Consider the following 21,989-nt stretch of genomic DNA (forward strand, 5'->3'; position numbering starts at 1 on the left):
CTCTCTGACGAAGAGACAACTCCCCATTTTTAAGCCAAAAATAAATATATATTTTTAGTAGAGAAGAGAAATTACATATTTGAGGAAAGTGTTCTAATTTACTTTCTTACTAAGAATGTATAAACTAGTTCCCTCTACGTTGTATTGGTATGCTAACAATTTAGTCAAACTACACAATATCACAGATATAATTAAGATCTTTCTATCTGTTTTAATTGTATAAAATCTTCTCAGTATGTTGCCAAATCGCTTTTTTTCTTTTTGTTCTGGCTCGGGATGGCCAGGTGGTTAAAGCACTCGACTCGTAATCTGAGGGTCGCGGGTTCGAATCACTGTCGCACCAAATATGCTCGCCCTTTCCGCCGTGGAAGCGTTATATAATGTGATGATCAATCCTACTATTCTTTGGTAAAAGAGTAACCCAAAAGTTGGCGGTGGATGGTGATGACTAGCTGCCTTTCATCTAGTCTTATTACTAAATTAGGGATGGTTAGCGCAGATATCCCTTGTGTAACTTTGCGCGAAATTCAAAAATCAAATTTTGTCCTTTTCGGCAGGCTTTTATTTCTTTTCTTATCCATAAACCAAACTAAAAATAAAGATTTTTAAAGCAATCATGCTTTTTTATTTTGCAAAGACATGCTATTATACTTGTTAAAATTACTCTACTCACGTGTTAAGTTACTCAGAAACTGCAGAGGATGAGTACGTTACAGTAAAATGATTTTAAATACTCACGTGACAACCACAACCGATATATTGTTTGGAATTTCTTAGGTAGGGTGACGCCATTGAAAACTGATCGTTTTTTTAACGACTTTAAAATATTAATATACTCAGGCCACTGATACGTATTTCATAATATGAATTTATAATTTCCAAGGCGGATATATCTCTTACATTTAATATCATTGAAAAAAATGGAATATGGATGAGTCTGAAGAGGCGGGACAAACAAGAAAGAATCCTGTGACAAATTGTACCCTAGCCGTGATAAGAAAAGTGCAGCGTCTTGTAAAAAGTTAGAAACCATAAACACAAATGCCAATGGCAAAAGTCAACCATGCACACCAAGCAACAGTTCGCAACATAATGAAGAAGGATTGTCTTCCTGAAAAACGACACAAGTCACATGTATACAAGTTGCTTCCACGACATGTTAACTCAACCGTCGCCTACTTCAAACAGTTTGAGAATGAAATAGGTATTCCGTATGAAAAACGTACTGATCGGAATGTTAAAACAGGCGCTGAAAAAATGACATCCACCTCTAAATAACTTATGGAAAACATGCAGATAACAGTGGTGTACTTTTTACAAGATAATCTTAGGACGGATTCTTTTGTAAAGAAAATTACACTGCAGATTATTTTCAAGATAAACTATCATCATATAGAATATGACCGGATGTGGTGACATGAATTATAATGATGTAGTGAGGATCCAAAGTTGTTTTAATAACTTACTCAACCTTTGTACACAGATAATCTTTAAGATTCAAATGTTATTGAAAACAATAATGGCTTTTAAATAGATTATTAATTTAGCTCAATTGCATCATCGTTTTTATTCTTATTTGTTTGTATATAATTTTAGTAATTAGCCGGACGAAGTTATGTAAATTCATGATTAATGAAAGGTTATCTTAGGGTATGAAAAATTGTTTCCTTTATATATAATTTAAAAACAAACAACCAAAACACCCATAAAAACAACAAAACACAAAATGTGAAACCCTAAGTTTGCTTGTATCTTCTTATGGACCCAATAAACCTTCATGTCAGATTTGGTGGAAATTAATTAAAAAGGACGAAATAGTGGTAAAAAAACCCTCAACAACACTCATAAGATCGTAAAATGCAAATCTGAAGATCCATCCATAACCTGCAAAGTATTTACATGGTCATACAACACACAGTACTGTTATATTTATCTATATGACACCAGTGCATTAGATCCGCGTGTGAGGTATTCATGGCGTCATATCTGCACCCTGAGAATGGAGAAAGATAAAATTATCTGTAAAAGCTAAACAGATAGTTACCCCTATTGCAAGTTTTCATGCACACAGGTTAAAAGTTTCGCAAAGTTGGGGGTTGCATCTCGCGTAATAAAAAAGCTTTTTCTAGTATCATATAAGCAAGAGTTTCTTTATAGTATGGTTCGATTTATGTTAGGTTTAGACTTATAAGTTCTTGTTTTTCTACGTTTAAAATTGTTGGAAGTGTTACTGTTGCCCTCTGAAAGATATGCCTACATAAAAATCTTTTTGTAGTCAGTATATAATCACCTTTAAAATATATTCTTAGTTATGAAATACTGAACATGAATATTAAAATGAAACAAACTATACAATATTTTTGGTTAATGAATTTAAACAAAAATGTTGAAACATTGAATGAAAAAAATGACTTTCATCTTTTTCATTTGAAATAGATGTTTTCTTGCTTATTACTTGTACTTTTTGTTCATTTTCATCAATAAAAATTGTCGAAGGATTCTTAAAAAAACATTGTTTTATTAGGAGGAAGAAAATGGGAGAGATAGGCAAAGCTGAAAATTTTCCTTTTTTATATGCAAGAAACGAAATTCTCTAATGACTTAGCATTCGTGTTGAATTTTCTTTGAGATATGGGTTCATTACATTCACGAGAAAAATGAGATTATTCAGTCTAAATCTGGCGGAAAACTCTTAAAACTGCAAAGTGTTTTCTGTTAAGATAACTAAAAGGATAAATAAGGGACAACAATACTTTGAAAAAAATAAACAATATAATAGAGGAATAAATACATAAAACGCAGAAATTGTGGTTGTTAGGAATATCATAAAAACTGACCTAACGCGTGCTTAACAACTTTAAAAATAAGTATAGTTAGTTTTTGCTTTGTTTTGTTTTTACAACCAAAACGTTTAATGCATTTATCCAAAAGAATATGAATATACTAGATGAACAACACTGGTGTTTATCGGTTGAATGAGGTAAAGAATGAACAATTTGTTTATTTTAATAGATACGTAGGCGTTGAAATTAGTAAAATAGTGTGTCGAAGGTTGATTATATTTGTAACTGAAGCTAGTAATTCGTAATTTTTGAGAGTGAATAACCTGTGAGTAGGATACATAAGACATATGGAAGAGAGAGCTGAGTCGGTGAACACACAGAACACTTGAGTTGTAAGATAGGTGAAAGGGTGCGCCAACATTTGAGTGGGAATCAAGTGACGAAATAAATGGGTGAGTCTCTATGGTCCGTGCTTCTATGCTTAATAACTAAAGAGTCTTTAATGAGTAGGATTCGGTTCCGGATATGCAATTAGAAACATCCTTAATCCTTACTATGCGCGTTTTGTATCTAAAATTTCGATAATCTTGAAGTAAACGCCACCTAATGATTGAAGACGAAATGATAACGAACCTCTACTCTCATCGTGTATACAGAGTTGCTGAATGCAGTTCAATAAATTTGTTCTGTTTAATAAGAATATGGAGGGAAAAGGAAGCAGGAAGAAAATAAACAGGAAAGAGATAAAAAGGAAAGAAAGAAAATGGATAACAGGATATGTTTTGTATGCGAAATACGTACATTACGAAAATACAGAAATCTATCATAAATTTTAATTCCACCGGCATAAATTTACATAAAGTATGCGTAAGAACGTAAAATGTCACTGTTATTAATCCTGTTTCTATTTTTACAGTATAAAGATTTTATTCTCTGTTCTGTTTCGTTTACCTTTCCTTTTACAGTTTGATGCGACATAACTTCCGTTAAAACTTGCACTTGAATGTTAATAAGTAACCTGGTTATAATCTTTATATAACTATTTTAATATTTTTAGTGTTAACTGTTTCTTTAAATAAGAATATTAATATCGTCTATCTATCTGTATTGTAGCTTTTGTTTAATTTCTAAATGGATTAGAATATTGGGCTGTTGCGATTTAAAAATCAAGCAATAATGTTGAATTTTGAACTTGAAACATCACAGATATGATTACTCTATTCTGCCGTAAGAATGGTTTTTGAACATTTGCTGCACACTTAACTGTCGAAAACGTTGACAGTTTCTTAGTTACCAACCTTGTGTAGAAATTGGTGATGTCCTTTCTGCTAACCCACTTTTCACTTCAACACAGACGTTAATTTAAGCTTAATTCATTTAGGTTAATAAAAGAAAGACCTACGCACGCGTCAGTAGGAAGTGACGAATCAAATGAAAGAATAACTAACCAGTGGCCAAAAAAATGTTAATTTATACAGTATTAATGGATATGAAGAGTTTCCGTTTTCGCGTACAGGTCACAATTATTCTGTTACTTCAGTTTCTAGAACAAAAACAAAAGTATAAACTCTTCGTTTATTCATATAGAAAAAAATAATTATATGTGGTTTCAGCTTTCGTATTTTTTATCATATAGTTATATATTTATTTAAGAAAAGACAAAATAAGGAAAACAGAATGAAACAACATTTAGGCCTCGTGTAACTAACTTTACGCGAAATTCAAAACAAAACAAATTTACTCATAAACAAAGTTGTAAGCACTTAAGCTCCAACCGAGAGCAATAAAAATGTCACATTTGTAACTGACATAATTAATAAAGAACTAATTAATTTGGTTATACTCGCTAATTTATTAAATACATGGTTGTTTACATGATATGAGAAAAATAACTTATGTTTTATTCAGGTATCCAAAATTAACATCTCAGCACAGTGAATGATAGCAATGTAAACTCAATAGAGAGCATACCATGCAGAGTTAACCAAATTCGGCCCTCAAAGAACACAACAAAAACGTGTCTGTATGTCCGTCGTTATCAACGGACACAGATCATTTTTGCGGGACATTCACGAACAACGTTCTACCCATGCCCATCAAATTTCATCAAAATCCGATCATGCTTGACAATTATAGAAAAATACAGTGTGAAAAGTCGGTCTTCATGTTAATATATATGGATTTTTGTGACCATTACTGTGATTTTGGCCATCAAAAGATTAAAATCATCTAGTCCAAACACATAACAACTTTTGTCCAAATCCATTCACATGCTTTCAAGAAATCTTGCTGACAAACACACAGGGATGAAAACATAACCGACGTCCAACTTGGGTGGTAGATAGTAATAAATTCTAAATCTGTTTTAAAAACAGATATGAATTGAATGATATGAATTGGAATCCAGTTTGGGACGCAAAAAGTGCCATTTATTCCATATTATGCGTATAAACAAATAATAAACTTCTGTTACAAATAAACGATAAGTTTTAAGTAACGACCAATAGCTACACACGACTAAACGTACAATTACGAACAGTTCTCGGTGATATTCTGAAGTATTTGTTTATACTACGTGCTTATCGGCCGAGATTATAACGGATAATATAACTTTAAACATTTGGTAAGAAATCGGTAACTCTAGCCAAATGAAGGATTGTACGTTAATAGTAAGAGTTATTTAAGTGTAAATGGTTTGGTTTTGGTCTCGTTTGTTTTGAATTTCACGCAAAGCTACACGAGAACTATCTGCACTTGTCGTCCATAATTTAGCAGTGTAAAACTAGGGTGAAGGCAGCTAGTCATCACCACCCACCGTTAACTCTTGGGATACTCTTTTACCAACGAATAGTGGAATTGATCATCACTGTATAACGCCCATACGGCTGAAAGGACGAGTATGTTTGGTGCGACTGGCCGTATTTCTAAGGAAGGAAACGTTGACAAAAGATTGGCCAAGTTATACTATCATTTTTAAAATAAAGTTGCAGCATGACGATAGACTATCCAGAATGTGATATCATTCTTAAGATAAAATCCAAGTAGTGACAACAGGCTTATTAGAAGGTACTATTTGTTTGTTTTTGTTTGTTTGCTATTTAGCACAAAGCAGCATAATGGACCATCTGCACTTTATAATCCTTCTATTTTTCGTATGACTTAGTGACATTTCTATGCGAACTTTAGACATTCCATTCCTCAGCTGGGAATACTATCAGTAGGTCACGCCCATATCAGAGGCGTATCTATTCTAATCTTTGTGTAAATAGCAAACGTATTCACTATTAAAAATATTTGAACCTACATAATAACTAGTGGTGTGAATAATATCTTAATGGATGTAGTGTCTAATTAAGAAAACAATAAACATTGTGAAGATATTGTTTTGGGTTGGTTGTTTTTAAGAAGAATGTGATATTCCACTCTATTGACGTCTCTTATTGGTTCAGCTGTAAGTTTACAAACGTAAAACTCCAAAATTTGGTGTTCATTTCCACGTTGTGTACAAAGTGCAAATAACCTATTGTGTAGTTCTTCACAAAGAAAATAACGACAATTCTCTCAAAAAATAAAGAGAAAACTTTGTACTGTCAAAACTCAAAGTTCAATATTTGGGTTTGTTTTCTATTATACTGCACATGGGCAAAAAACAAAACAAAACAATATCTAATGCTTTCTTGTAGAGTTACTGGTACTAGCAGAAATATCCGCCCTTGGCATGCACAACTAGTAGTTCCCGCAGAAGGCTATCGGGCCTGCGGCCTTTTCCGACAGTTCTACAACAACATTCATTCTTGCACTTGACGTTCAATAATGTTCATCATTCATGAGAAAAAGGATTTTATTCTCATCTTAGTTTTAAAAATGAGCTATCATCATGGCATTACATCACACAGTAGATTTTATTGAAGTTTCTTTGTAAACGTAGTTATCGATGAAAGTGTCATGCTTTTCTGATGCAACACTCATGGGATTTTCAGTAAAGAAAACCAAATATATTTTAAACCTTGTTTTTCAATTCTTTCACATTTGAAACGTATTCCTTTTTGTAATTTTTATTAGTTAAATCGGAAATTTATTCCTTTTTGTGAAAATGCGTTTTATTTATTATTCAGCTAGTTATGCCTAGTTATAAAAATATTACCAGTTATGATCGGCGATGCGGTAGTTTTCCAGATCCGAGTTTTGGACGTGTACGTCGCAAGCTCCATTATATTAAGATACCCATTTTCTGTTTTTTCAGGTGCATTGAAATCGACATTTATAAATTTAGTTATAGATTAAAGTTGATGTTATTGCTTGTTTGTTTTAAAGCAAAGGCTTTAAAAGCTATTATAAATAATATTCTAAAAATATTAAGCTATTTTCGTTTTGTACAGTTTAATATGGCAAACAGACAAACTTTGCTCCAACAAAAGAATATAATGGAATTTTATATGCGCACAATTCAGTAACTTAAGTATAAATTTGTCTTATTACTTTATTTATTTATTTTTTACAAACTGTGTTCCACTGAGAATTAGGAACGACGTTTTGGTTTTTGTGCTGAGGCCATAACAAAGAAACTGAAACGTCGTTCTTTCACACATTTCAGTCGTTTGCAAACCATAAAAAACATACAAATCTAGTACCATCTACTGTGTCGAAGTTTTCCTTAAAACAATTATAAAAAGTTAATTTTAAGAAAAATCCATTCGCACTCCTTTGTTAAAAATTGTTGAAAAATATCAAAATTGCTTGTTTGTGACACAAGCAGTATTTGAAAATAGTGAAGTTTTGGTGTTATTAAAATTAAATGTATACCATGTACAAACTACTCTGAAAATCGTAATACTTAGGTCATATACAAAATACAATGCAGCAACTGAAACTATTTTTATATGGGAGAAACAAGCCTAAAAATGGTACCTAGATCCAACAAACACACAAAAAATTACCCTCCCATATTTTTGAAGATACTAAGTAAATAAACCAAGTAAACAAGCGAAAAATTAATGAAATTCTTCTAGTACAAGAACCGAAATCCACATAAACCAGTACTAAGGAACAGTTTTATATCTGTACTAATTATTCCTTAATGTTAAGTGCCATAAAATAAGTTATATATTTACAATGCCTTCCCCCCTCCTCCATAATTTTACACCTTTCATCACTATAGTCTCTCACAACGCGGGATCAATAACCGTCGCTTTTTCATCTCATTCTCAACCTGGTTATGGCCTAAGGAGATTAAAACGTTGTTATCTGCTTTGTGCTTTTCAAATAAATGTTTTCTATACCTATAGCAGCCTTCTGCACTGTATATATACATATATATACGTATAATTACTTCAAGTGAGTTGAACACTAAATAATAATTACTGGGGTTACACATACGAACTCTGAACCCTATATTGCAACAGATAGAGAAGTGTTTATTTTAATGATATAACTATTGACCTAATGGGTAAATATCGTTCTATTTATTTTCCGCCTTTTGCTTTTCTTAGCATCACCATACGGTACATTAGTTTCCGGCAGTATCGTTCTTTCTAAATGTTGAAAAAGACCTTGTAAGGTTTCCATTTTTACCTTACTAGTGCAGAGGAGTCTGCTGGATTTGACACAGGGGCTTCGTCTGCGAGTTTGTCAGCTTCCTCGTTTTGTTTTACCTCTGCATAACCAGGTACGTATATCTAGGCTATGTTATAAACACTAGATGATGTGTAAAAGCTGATAAGTCTCCTATAACCGTGTAGAAATCAATATGCTGGTATATTACGCAACTTTATAAAGCACATATTTGTACAACTTACAAGAAACTCTGCTAGTTTGTATTTTGAAGATTTAACTATGAACAACATATTGTAATGTGAACCTGCAAATGATTTAAGACAGACAACCAGAATCTTCCTCATGATGAAGGCCAATTTCATCTAACTAAATAAGTAAATAAAGAATCGCATACAGTAAACAAAATTTCGAGAAGGAAATATTGTACTCTCTTATGGAAAAGAATAATAGATACTTGTGACGATTCTTTGAATTTCAATGAATGTATTTTTTTATATCTTGTCAAAAACAAAACTCGATATGATGAAACTGAACATGTTTCGGCACGACGGTGCGAAGTGATCAAACGACGAAAGTAAAAACTATGATGAAAAACAAAACAAAAATCATTTCTTCAACGAATTAGTATTACGAACAATGTGTTTTTGTTATGCGATATACTGAGATCATAAATGGTCTTCATTCAATTAGAGAACGTTTCACCTCGTTAGTTTCGACAAGGGAGATTTCAGGTGAATTGATTATACAAACAGCTAAAATGATTAGTTACAAAAGTGTAATCCAAATATGGAAAACGTTATAAGGCAAAGATATACTGGCTTGAAAAATATGAGTGGTATATTTAGGGGAGTAAAGACATGTGGTCAGGAGCATTACTCAAACCCTTTCATTGTACAAATCATATGCTAAACTTGACTGTTTGTACTTCTGGTCACATTCTCGTGATAAAACATCTAGTTACAGTGGTTGGAGAATTTTTTATAGAGGCTGCTTCGAAGACGTGTTCGTTATTTGAAAAGCTATCCTAAAAGCACTTGTTTAAAGATATTTTCTGAAGCCCATTATTTCCAATTCAAAGAGGGTGTTAAACTTTCGTACAGCACTTTATAGTTCAAGTATTCCAACTTGAAACCAGTTTAATCGAACACCAATAAAAATATTTCGAAAAAAGCAATATGGTATTTTGACTTTATTATTGCATTTTGCACGTGCTCTAACTGCTAACAATTTTAATCCTCCCTCAGAGAAATGTGATTTAGAGAACCTCGTCATTGATAGATTATGTAATTAAGCGTTTTAATAATTTTGACGAGAATTTTATTAATTTCAAGTCTGTGTGACAAAAGGAACCCAATTAAAAACATCTTAGGTGTTAAAAAGGAGCTACCAAAAAAAAATGGATTGAACGTTTAACTTAAAGAAATGAACTCAAAATTGGCAGCCAAACTAGTAGCTACACTTATAGCATGGACAGAAATTTACGGCAAATATTCATTTTTTGTTTTTGTTCAACTTAGGGTTGAGTAAAACAAAATACGCACCACAGCTAACTTATCAATGAATATTCGCTGTAAATTCTTATCAATAATATGAGTGTAGCTACCAGTTCGGCCGCTAATTTTGAGCTCATTTCTGTAAGACGCACATTTAATCCCTTTTTATAAGCCACTTTTTTTACACCCAAGGTGTTTTTGTTCAGATATCATGACATTTTGTTAATGCACACCAACAAACCACTAAAAGCAAGAAAGTGATTCTTGATAGTAACCCCCATTAGTTTAGTTTCATAACCGTATTATTCAGAACAAAACTATACATTACAGAATCAATAAGATTTTAAAAATATATGGTGGTAGTCTTTCATTTCTAAAACAGTGTTAATAGCTTTCCTTATAGTTATAGTAACGCCATGGAATTTAGATTAACAGTTTCTTGTAAACACCCACATGCAATTGGCACAGCCGTATCAAGCATAATAATTTATGCCTATTACTTAAATTAATATGACGTAACACTAAACGCTTTTTGATTTGGATAATTTCCTAAAATTTAGTAAATCTGTGCAAAAAGTTGGCAACGAATAACCAATAATAACCACCCACCCCTATGATTCTTTTGAAAACTTGAGCTACAAACTGCTAATCTACTTTGCTTGATCTAACCAATGCCTGGCATGGCTAAGCGCGTAAGGCGTGCGACTCGTAATCCAAGGGTCGCAGGTTCGCGCCCGCGTCTCGCCAAACATGCTCGCCCTCCCAGCCGTGGGGGCGTTATAATGTGACGGTCAATGCCACTATTCGTTGGTAAAAGAGTAGCCCAAGAGTTGGCGGTGGGTGGTGATGACTAGCTGCCTTCCCTCTAGTCTTACACTGCTAAATTAGGAAGGGCTCGGTGCAGTGGGCTAACAACCTACTCACTTAAATACTTGTTGAAGAATCCGCAAGCGATTGCGGCCCTATGTTCCTACATGGAATCTAATGGTGATAACTAACTAACTAACCAATACTTTTGTATTTAAGCGTCTTTTTACCATATAGTTTTGCTACTTCGAATCGGCCGTCTTTAATCTTAATAACAAAGAAAAAATATATAAACTAACTACTCTTTCTCTTATGTGCAGCTACAGTAAAAATGTTAGACCGATAGTTCACGTGACTTTTTGCATAAGCGTGCGCGAACATTTTCGTAAATTTTGAATGGCATTTGTTGCACAGGTAGCTTATATTTTCACTAAATGAGACTCCTTCTCATATGTTGAAAAGATCTATCTGTGTAACAAATTTGAAAAAAAAAGTTAAATATGTTTTTATATCAAATAAAGTTTTCGTAGTGTTGGTGGAGATGTCATATTTCAGGTATTTCTTAATGGAATGCCATGAAATTTGGTATTTATAATAAGGTTCCAGTAAAGCACATCTACTAAAAACTTGTGATATTTTGGATTACCAAAAGCCGAGATAAAGAAGGTTAAAAATCGCTAAACTATTACCCATGTTAATATCACAATGAGTTCTCCAGCAAGTTCTTTGGGCCTAACGACACACTACTGTGTGTCTTAATTGCTCAAGAGACAGGTAGCAGCATCGCTGTATGGAAGATAGGCAAGTTATGATACTTAAGTTTATAGTTTCCTTTTATTGACAACTTCACACATAAGATGAGAGAGGGCCTTGTGATATGTCTCAGTGAGGAATATTTTCTTTCTAACCAGTCTCGAAAATTTATCCTCGCATGAACAAGTCGACACAGAACTTTATGTGTGGGAATAAAATATTCAGTCAGTGCAAAAATATAATAATCAGTTTTGTTGCCTCAACATTTATTCGATTCTGGGCGTTTTTCTCTTTTTACGTCATGTGCGAAACAACGCCATCTCGTTACAAATATTTTTAAATGCAATAGTGGCGCCACTGTATTGAGCGAACAAGAGAATCAGTAAATATGAAGGTGAATGCGGAATCAAAAAATAGAAAACTGTTTTTCAGTGTGATCCATATCCGATTTTTATTACTTTTGTTCTATACTTAGTTGTGAGAACCTGTGTCATGACTTATAGAAAGCGCAGTGAAATTTTATAAATACATAGCATGGGCATTCTCCAAATATGTAATATCAGCCAGCTTATTCATCAAAGACTCTTTTAATTTCAAGTCTAATTTAAATAAACTTAATCATAAAGCCTTAATGGCCAGTTTCGATGTCACATCCCTCTTTACAGAAGTCTGCAAGATAGCCTTATTACTCTATATCCAAGACCCTAACCCATCAACAGACAACCAATTAGCAACCCTCGTAGAATTCACTACGATGAAGACAAACTTCATGTTCAACAATCACAACTGTATACAAACAAATGGCCTAAGCATGGGCAACCCAGTATCACCAGTTCTAGCCAATATTTTTATGACACAAGTTGAAACACAAGTAGTTAATACAGCATTACATCCACCACTATATTGGTACAGATATGAAGACGACAAGATTGCGGAATTCACATCTACAGAACACATACTTAATTTTTTCAATAACTTTAACTCTATAAAATTAACGACGAATTAGACAAAATAAAACAATACTTCATCAACAGGACAAATAAACATATGTAAAGTCACAACAACTGAAGCCTGCAAGTAGCTTTAGAGTTTCATATCCAAGACCCCAACCCAATAATACTCATCCTCAGCAGCCAATTAGCAACCTATATAAAATTAATTACCACCAAAATTAACTTTATGTTCAGTAACCAAAACTACTTACAAATAAATAGCCTAAGAACAGGGAATCCCGTGTCACCAGTTCTTGCCAACATTTTTATGACACAGATTGAATCTCAAGCGATTAATTCAGCCTTACATCCACCATTATACTGGTACAGGTATGTTGATGATACAACTGCTGGATTCACATCTACAGAACACACACTTAGTTTTTCAATCATGTTAAATGTATACACTCCAACATTAAGTTCACCTGTAAACAGGAAGAAAGCAATCAAATATCATTCCTTAACCTCAAAATTACAAAAGTCACCCATACTGGACTATACATTCCTTGGGACTCAGCACATGAAACAAAACAAAAACTCAACATACTAATAAACCAAATAAATACAGCCATAAAACTGCTCACCAGATAAAATTAACGATGAATTAGACAAAATAAAACAAAACTTCATCAACTTCAATAAGTTTCCTCCACAAAGTGTAGAAAACATTATACGCCCACAGCTAGAGAAAAAGCAAAATCAACTAACAAAAGTAAATATATCCCACGATTTAAAAATCACGAAACCATATACTGCTGCATACCATGTATTCCTGACATCAGCAGAAAAATAACCAACATTTGACAAAAACTAGTAACAAACTATGACATTCCAGTTAATACCAAATTTATTCAAAAACCCGGCACAAAACTGAGGTCTATACTATGTAAAAACTACACTGACAAACACCACACCAACATTATTTATAAAATACAATGTGATAATTGCCACGACTTCTATATTGGAGAAACAAGTAGAAAAATGGAAACCAGATTCAAAGAACATAAAAAAGTCACCTTCACACGTTTTCGAATACTGCAAATCAAATAAACACAACATAACCATAGAAAACACCCAAATACTAAATAAAGAAACAAACATAAACAAATACAAAATTAAAGAGCCTTACTCATACAACAACTCAAGCCCAAAATAAACCAATACAAAGGAACACTTTTATACCTATATTAATAAACATATCCAGCATCTAAGTACGCCTTTTACATTCCCACACTCAATTACACAACCACCTTCAAACATGTGGTCAGCTATCAGTCAGTTACCTCTTTCTTTCTTTGTGAACCTGACAATAACCGAAGGAGGTCGAAACGTTGTTCGTTCCTCTACATAGAGCTTTCTCTATCCATACAAGCCGTTTTTACATATACTGCTGGTCAAAATCATAAAGGTCAATGAACATAAGGAAAAAATATGCATTTTGCGTTGTTAGACTCAACCACTTATTTGAGTAGAGCTTTGAAAGATGAAGATAAGAAAAGAGATAATAAAAACACTTTTTTAACATTTAATAGGGAAAATGTGAAAACTATAAAATTAGCCTAAATACTAGCTGGTCAAAAGTTTAAGACCATACCAAAAAGAAGTCCTAAACAGGGTAGGAAATACTCAACAAGAGGTTTTAGTAGTGAGTTGTATGGCCGTCATTGCGAATAACTTCAAACATTTGCTTTAGCATAGTCAATATAAGTGTTTGGAGAGGGCTGGCTGAAATGTTATTCCATGTGGTGAAGATGGCTTCACGAAGATCATGCACTGTTTGGAATTGACGCCCATTTCTGTAGACTTCCCTTGCCATCCACCCCCAAACATTTTCAACGGGGTTCAGTTCGGGCGAATACGCTGGATGTTCTAAAAGGATCACGTTATTTGCTATAAAAAAGTCCTTTGTCCCATGGGCATTGTGGATTACAGCGTTATCCTGCTGAAAGATCCAGTCATTTCCACACAAGCGAGGGCCTTCAGTCAATACTAATGTAGCCAGCTGTTGTTTGACGCGCCTGTATAACCTGAAGCTCCATTGTTCCGTGGAAGGAGAACGCACCCCAGATCATGAGGGAACCTCCTCCACTTTGTCGTGTACAAAATGTCTCCGGTGGGATATCCTTATCGTGCCAGTAACATTGAAAGCCATCTGGACCATCCAGGTTAAATTCCTTCTCATCGAAGAACAAAACCTTCGTCCACTTTTCTACGTCCCATGTTTGGTGCTTCTCAGCAAAGTTTAACCGAGCTGTTTCGTGGTGTGGAAGGAGGCGTGGCCTTTGAAGACGTTTACCGTTTTTGAAGCCTTTCTCTCGTAGATGCCTTCTTACTGTTCTTGAGCTGGATTCTGCGTCCGTAAGGGTCTTAATCTGATTTGACGATCGACTGGCGAACTTTTCTTGGGCCGACCACTTGAAATTCTCGTTCCGTATTCCTCAGGGTCTTTTAATAAATTTGCAACAGCAGTTTTACTCCGCCCAATCTCACCAGCGATGACACGTTGAGAGAGAGCTTGCTTTTGCAACTCAACAATTCTGCAGCGCTTAAACTCTGTCAACTTTTTAGCCTTTGCCACGTTTTTATCCAATGTAACACAGGACATGTCAGTGGGAGAAGTTGACAACGTTAATGCTTGAACATAGATGACTAAATTTCTTTACGTGTTTAGCGATTAACGCTTAGTTTCAGTGTGGTCTTAAACTTTTGACCAGCTAGTATTTAGGCTAATTTTATAGTGTTCACATTTTCCCTATTAATGCTAAAAAGTGTCTTATTTTCATTTTCCCTTTTCTTATTTTCATCTTTCGAAGCTCTGCTCAAATAAGTGGTTGAGTCTAACAACGCAAAATGCATATTTTTTCTTTATGTTCATTGGTCTTAATATTTTGGCCAGCAGTGTATATACGTTACTAATTCTGTTCAAATTAGACATGTAACTAGTCATGTTCACTGATTTTACCAAAATTTAGACGTTATGTTACGCAGAAAACTCAATACATTATTTTAGTAATTTTTCAGGTTTACCTGGAAAATTCTTCATTCAGATTTAAAATTGTTCATTAGATGATAGTCACTGTTTAATTATTGGATGGAAATAATTATTTGGATGTTCTAAACAACTTACTGCAAATTTTTTGTGGAGTTTCATGCATAAGTTACTCGAGGACTGTCGGCGTTAGTTGTCCCATATTTTAAAGTGTAAGATGAGAAGGAAGGGAACTGCTCATCACCAGTCACTGCTAACGCTTGGACCACTCTTTTACCAACGAATAGTGAGATTAACCAGCCCATAATAACGCCTCCATGGCTGAAAGAGTGAGCATGTTAAGTGTAACGGGGATTCGAAACCGCAACCATGGGTTTGCGAGTCGAGCACCTAAACCACGTGACCATGCCAGGTCTTATGAATAAGTCACATCTTAGTCACCAATAAGTATTTTTATACCTTTATGACGTAGATGATTTCGAGTAGAACTTATTAGTGCGAAAACGTTAAAAGACATATATAAGAATCGCATAACTTTATTTTTTTACTACGAATTTAGTTAACGTTGCTTTGGAAACATGTTTTAATCTACTTGTTTTATAGAGAAAAAAAATAAAAGAGGAAAATATGACTGTTGTTAAAAATATTATGTGTTTATTTAACCGACAGATGTTCCCCATGGTGGCTCAGTAGAGAGTATGGGAGCTTATGATGACATTTATCGGGTTACGATAGCAGTGGTGGTTAAATAAAACAGTTCATAGCGTAGCTTCATGCTTATAGAGATAAAAAAAAACCTACAGACATAAAGTAAACGACATACAACATGAGTCACTCACTGGAACCTATCCAGTGACGTACAAAACCCATTATTGAAGCTATAAATCACTTATGGATAATGCATTACTTATTAATAAGATCCACGAGATGAACTACGAGCGCTTGAGAATCAGTGAATTCAGATCTTAAGGTGTTACCAAACGTCCAATATGCAGAGCCATCTATTTCTATAACAGAAAACTGTACGTCACATCATCATGGTCACACCCATCTCCTGAACACATTTCTCTGTTTAGACCCTACTGTGCTGCGAACGTTTACCGGTAACTAAACATGCCCATGTTATCTCATCACTCTTGCGAAACAGATAATGCCTCAAATTATGTCATGCTAAAGTAGAATTTAAATTGTATGCTGTTTATAAAATAGAGTTACTGAATTACACTGAGGAGCCTGAGCTTATCAGCAAGTAGTATACCATTGGAGATTAAAAATGGTGAGATAAGAACAAGCTCCATACCTTTTAGTGTTAACTGATAGAAAATTATATCAAGCTCTAACGCTTTCATTTTAAAGTACAAATTTTCTGAATAATAGAACGCAGATTTAAAGGCACTTATTTTTACGTATATCAGATCGTCTAAAGCTAATTTATATGATGTTATTGTAGAGAAACATTATCTATCTATTACAATAAATATTTCTGTTTTTATAAAGTCTGGAAAATATGTTCACAAACACGCGTTAATTAGTTAATTAATATTATTAAACTTAAAGTTACATATTAGGCAATCTACGTTCAACCCACCTCGAAAATTACACAGAGAGTTAATAAATGGTAAACTTTAATCGTAATTCTCTCTTTTTGTTTCCAAGTCAGTTTAAAAAAAGAATCCGTACTGTTACAAAGACTGCTTTACAGGGATATATTTTAATTTTATCATGGGGAGGTGCTTGAGGCGTTCAACTCGCAATCTGAAAGTCTCGGGTTCAAATCCACATCACACTAAACATGCTCTTCATTTCACCCGTCTATGAGTTATAATGTTCCGGTCAATCCCACTATTCATTGGTGTAATAGTAGCCCAAGCGTTAACGGTGGGCTGTGATGATTAAGCTACCTTCCCTCTAGTCGTACATTGCTAAATTAGAGGTGGCTACTGCAGACAGCCCTCGTGAAGTTTTGAGCGAAAATTCTAAGCAAACAACAAAACAAATTATTTTATCATACAGCATTTTGAGCACCACCTTGATAACATATTAATGAATTTAATTCAGAAGCAGTTCCTCAATTTAAAGACAAATTGCTTTTCTACCCATACTTTAAAAACTGTATAAAAACTAGCTATTATTAATCGATTTTATGGCGTTTCAAACATTCGATAATAGTAGTACAGCTTGAAAATGAAAAAAAAATCCATTTGAAAACTAAAGTTCTGTTTAAAAAAAAGCGTAACGGAGCCGAATAGCATATGCACAGAATAAATAACAATTAATGATAAAGAAAAATACAAAAAGATAACATTTGAACAATATTTCACTAAGTGTGATTAAATTTTCGAACGCACAAAATCAAAATGTGGCTGTATTAAACCCGAATATTAAAAAAGTATTATACCTCTTTCAGAAGCTCATACTGAAGATTTACGTGTATTATTAGATATTATTTATCATCATTTGACGGTTCTTCAATAATACATTAGGTTGGATATGATAAGAAAAAAGTTGAAATTTTGTTCACAGAACTCAAGCCAATCTCTTAAACCGTGTAATAATGAATAACCAAGCAGTTTCAGAAGTAAGACCTGATGAAGACAGCTTTAAAAATCTTATTTTCCAATCTGCATTTTACTAACGATAATCTTAACATGTAATCTAAAAAAAATAATTATGTTAAACTGGCTTATTAAAAGGGAAATAATTTTAGTTGAGTAAACATTGGATTTTCTACACCTTTTAGTGCTCTAACATTGAAAACTTTCAACTCCAGTGTGATAGCCTTGAGAAAAGTGACAATGCATGTGCAACGTACTGAATGTACGTTTATTGATTCCATTATTCCACAGATGGTTACTATAGAAACGCCATCGATTTGATAATCAAATATTTTTTTCTAATGCCACAAAGTTTCAATACTGCACGTCTAGTGTTTCAGTTAATTAAATTAAGTCAACTAAAAAAACTGATTTTATTTCATTGCGAAATGTGTTCAGTGTATTGAAGGTGTTGTATTGCGTTAGAGTTTCTGTCTATCTACTTCATCGTGTATTCTCTTTCTCTCTCTCTCTCTCTCTCTATATATATATATATATATACATATAATATGTTTTATTAAGTGTGAAGCTTTGCATGTGCCAACGCCACGCGCCCGCGTTGCGCTAAACATGCTCGCCCTCCCAACCGTGGGGGTGTATAATGTGACGGTCAATCCCACTATTCGTTGGTAAAAGAGTAGCCCAAGAGTTGGCGGTGGGTGGTGATGACTAGCTGCCTTCCCTCTAGTCTTACACTGCTAAATTAGGGACGGCTAGTGCAGTTAGCCCTCGAGTAGCTTTGTGCGAAATTCCAAAAAAACAAACAAACAAACAAAACAAGCCAACGCCAACTATTATTCATGTTCGACTAGTTCTTTATGCATTTTATTTATGTAGGTTAGGGTAAAGAATTCGTTCGCTATTTGAGTCATGAGATAAATGTGAACCTCGTGGCTTATTGATGTCGTTTGTATATTTCTTCGATTAATTATGTCGATGTATAATCATATAGAGTGCAAATTAAATAGAGGTACTTACCCTCAACCAAAAGTTATCACAGAATGTTCTTGATGTTTTCTGAACGTTGCTTATTTTCTTTCTTTATGGACATATTCTCTCAAGGAGAATCTTTCTTTAGATGTCGAGTGTTGCCCTTGCTTGGGTAAGTCTTACTGTTTAGTGCTACAGTGAGGTATAAAATTAAGAAAATTAAGAGAACATGAACGAGTGGAGATTACAAATCTGATGAACATCAGGCTGTATTTGAAAGAATGCTTGTACTCTTACAGTCACGAAGAAGTGTTTACTTTGCTCAATTACATTCTTTTGTTCAACTGTTTTTCGTTCGTGCTTTATACATACCGAGCAAAACATAATTTGCCTTACGCTTTATGAGAATTTCTGTTTAAGGTTAAGTTTCTTTTTAAGATTGATTTATCACATATTTTCTCCCTTTATTCCTTGACAGGATTTTTTTCTTAGTTTTTATTTCAATTTTTGTTTTGTGAATGAACTGAAGAAGGAAGATGTATCTTCCAAAAGCGCTCAGATATTTGATTTTCTTGTCTTTTAATTTTTCTTCTCACACTTTTTTAACCATGTGATGTATATTGTAAAAGCACTCCCCCTAGTAGCACAGCAATGTGTTTATAAACTTATACTGCTAGAGACAGTGTTCGATACATGTGGTTGGCAGAGTACAGATAGTCACGTGTGTAGTTTTGTGTTTTATAAAAGACAACAAGTATCACAAAATAGCTTATCATACTTAGTTAAAATTGATTCAGTTTTTGATGTATGCATATATTTTCAACGATCTGGTTTGTGTTATCTATTTTAAATAACTGACCATACTACAGTAGCATTTAAAGAAGTAATATCTTTCTGCAAATATAAACTTTTCTACTCATTGTTGAGCTTTTATATTGATAAGTTGCATTAATACGTACGCGAATATGTTGCCCAATTTAAAGTTCCTTTACATGTAGTTACGAATTCCCAAACGAACGCGCTAGGTTATAATGGCGCCAACCACTAGAGCAAGTGAAACGCTTTGAAGTTCGCCTAGATATATATATCATTTAAGTAACTAAACATTTCCCGAAACTTCGAATAAATTAAAATTTTGAATAGAAAACAAGAAACTATGCAGTAAATATAAGAAATAAAGAATTATAACTGAATAAATTAAAACAAAACAAATGTACAGCAGAAAAAAAACCAGAAGACTATATTAAAATAACGTAAATCGATGAAAATATGTTACAAGTAAAAATGAATGAAAACAAAATTTTACACTAGATATATCATTAGTTAGTCATCCTTAAATTTGAACCAGTAGATAGATCTCAACAACACTCACAGCTAGTTCTTAAACTACTATTATCTGTCCGAGTTGTGAGACTTGACCTTAACTCTTATAGCGCACAATCGGAACGAATCACAAGCCATTTGATTCATAGTCCGAGCACGTTAACTGTTAAAACACGCCATGTCCTAGAAAGCAAACGCAAAATGAACTATTTAATTAATATGCAAAAGAAAGCAGCATAACGGAAATAAAACTATATAACAATGTTTCATAGTATACAACCATTACACCCTTCTATTGATTTCTTAATTTCAGGAAAATGAATACATGTAATTAAAATCGATAAGATATAAAATAATATTGTTAAAAATCAGGTAAGCCTGTCCAAACCATTATACCATCCTTCCCTCATTTATATGACAAAATATTTAAAACCATTATACCATCTCTCTCATTTATGTGACAAAATATTTCAAACAATTACGCAATCCTTCCTTCACTTGTATGACAAAATATTTCAAATCATTCCCCTCACTTATGTCACAACATATTTCCAAACGTTATGCCTTCTTCCCTTATTTATGTTACAAAACATTTCGAACAATTGTACCATTCCTCTGATTTATGTGACAGCTCTTACTTATTTTCTTGCTAACATGTCATAGTATATACATATATATGTATATAAAGTTCGTAAATCATAATTTTGCATTGTCTTGTTAATTACAAGAAAGCTAATATTTAAATGTTTAAGTTTAGAAAAATGCGAATCAATGTTCTCCGTGCGTTAAAACGGACGCCATTGCTCCTGTAAGATATAAATACCAAAATTTAATGAACCATTATTTATTTATTTCGTACTTTAAAAAAAAAACAAACGAACAATATGTTGTCTTAGGACCATTTTTTTTTTTTGCAAGGTAAGTTGAACTTTTTAAATGTGGAGAAACCTATGCTAGCCGAATATACCATACGAAATGAAGGGTGAGATTTAGTTCAAGTCACTTGTCGTGTTTCTATGGGAAGTTGTTTTGGAGACTTAGCATAGATGTAATTTTTAAATTTATATACTACTAGTGCTGGAACTGGAGAGGCACTAATTCAACAACTTTTGTAATTAATGTGATGACTGGGGATGTGGATGTTATAACAAAGTCACCTTGGGCTATCTATTATTTCCAACGTGGGTAATCGAACCCCGAATTTTAGCGTTGCAAGTGCTTACATTTAGCACTGTCTCCACGAGGTACAGCGAATGACATAAAATATTATATATATATATATATCTTAAAATGAATATTTTTGGTTGCAACTTTTGTATTTTCAGTTTGCTATATGGATTATATTACTCAATTGTTCAAAATGCATATCTGCAAGTCGATCTCATTATAATAATTATGAAATATAATTAGATTTAAGTATGATAATAGATCGGACGAGCATTAAACTGAATACAAAAATATGATGCTTGAGCGTTAATTTATGGCAGACTAATGCAAAACTCTGCACGAGGTACCATGCCAGTTGGCACTGGCCGCACTCTGACGGTAAGTATGAAGTGTATGATTAAGTGATACAGTACAAAATTGAAAACTAATAACAAATTGCTATTATGGTCTGGCAGGGCCAGGCGGTTAAGGCACTCGGCTCGTAATCTCAGGGTATCGGGTTCGAATCCATGTCCACAAAACATGCTCTCTATTTTAGCCGTAGGGGCATTATAGTGTGATGGTCAGTCCCACTATTCGTTTGTAAAAGAATAGTCCATGATTTG

At 33.6% G+C, this 21,989-nt stretch overlaps 1 protein-coding gene across 2 annotated transcripts in view; it reads left to right on the forward strand.

Moving 5' to 3' along the window:
- The window catches only part of LOC143240861 (limbic system-associated membrane protein-like), an 89,308-nt gene that overhangs the window by 13,906 nt on the left and 53,413 nt on the right, over positions 1-21,989 (forward strand). The window contains exon 2 of one of the 2 annotated variants that reach the window (XM_076484064.1): positions 8,273-8,448. The exons of the other annotated variant lie outside the window; for it this stretch is intronic. The gene's annotated coding sequence lies outside the window, so the exon portion shown is untranslated. The remainder of the gene's footprint in view (positions 1-8,272; positions 8,449-21,989) is intronic. 2 annotated transcript variants of the gene reach the window in all.

Source organism: Tachypleus tridentatus, chromosome 13, assembly GCF_004210375.1.
Source record: "Tachypleus tridentatus isolate NWPU-2018 chromosome 13, ASM421037v1, whole genome shotgun sequence".
In the NCBI taxonomy this organism is placed as follows: domain Eukaryota; kingdom Metazoa; phylum Arthropoda; class Merostomata; order Xiphosura; family Limulidae; genus Tachypleus; species Tachypleus tridentatus.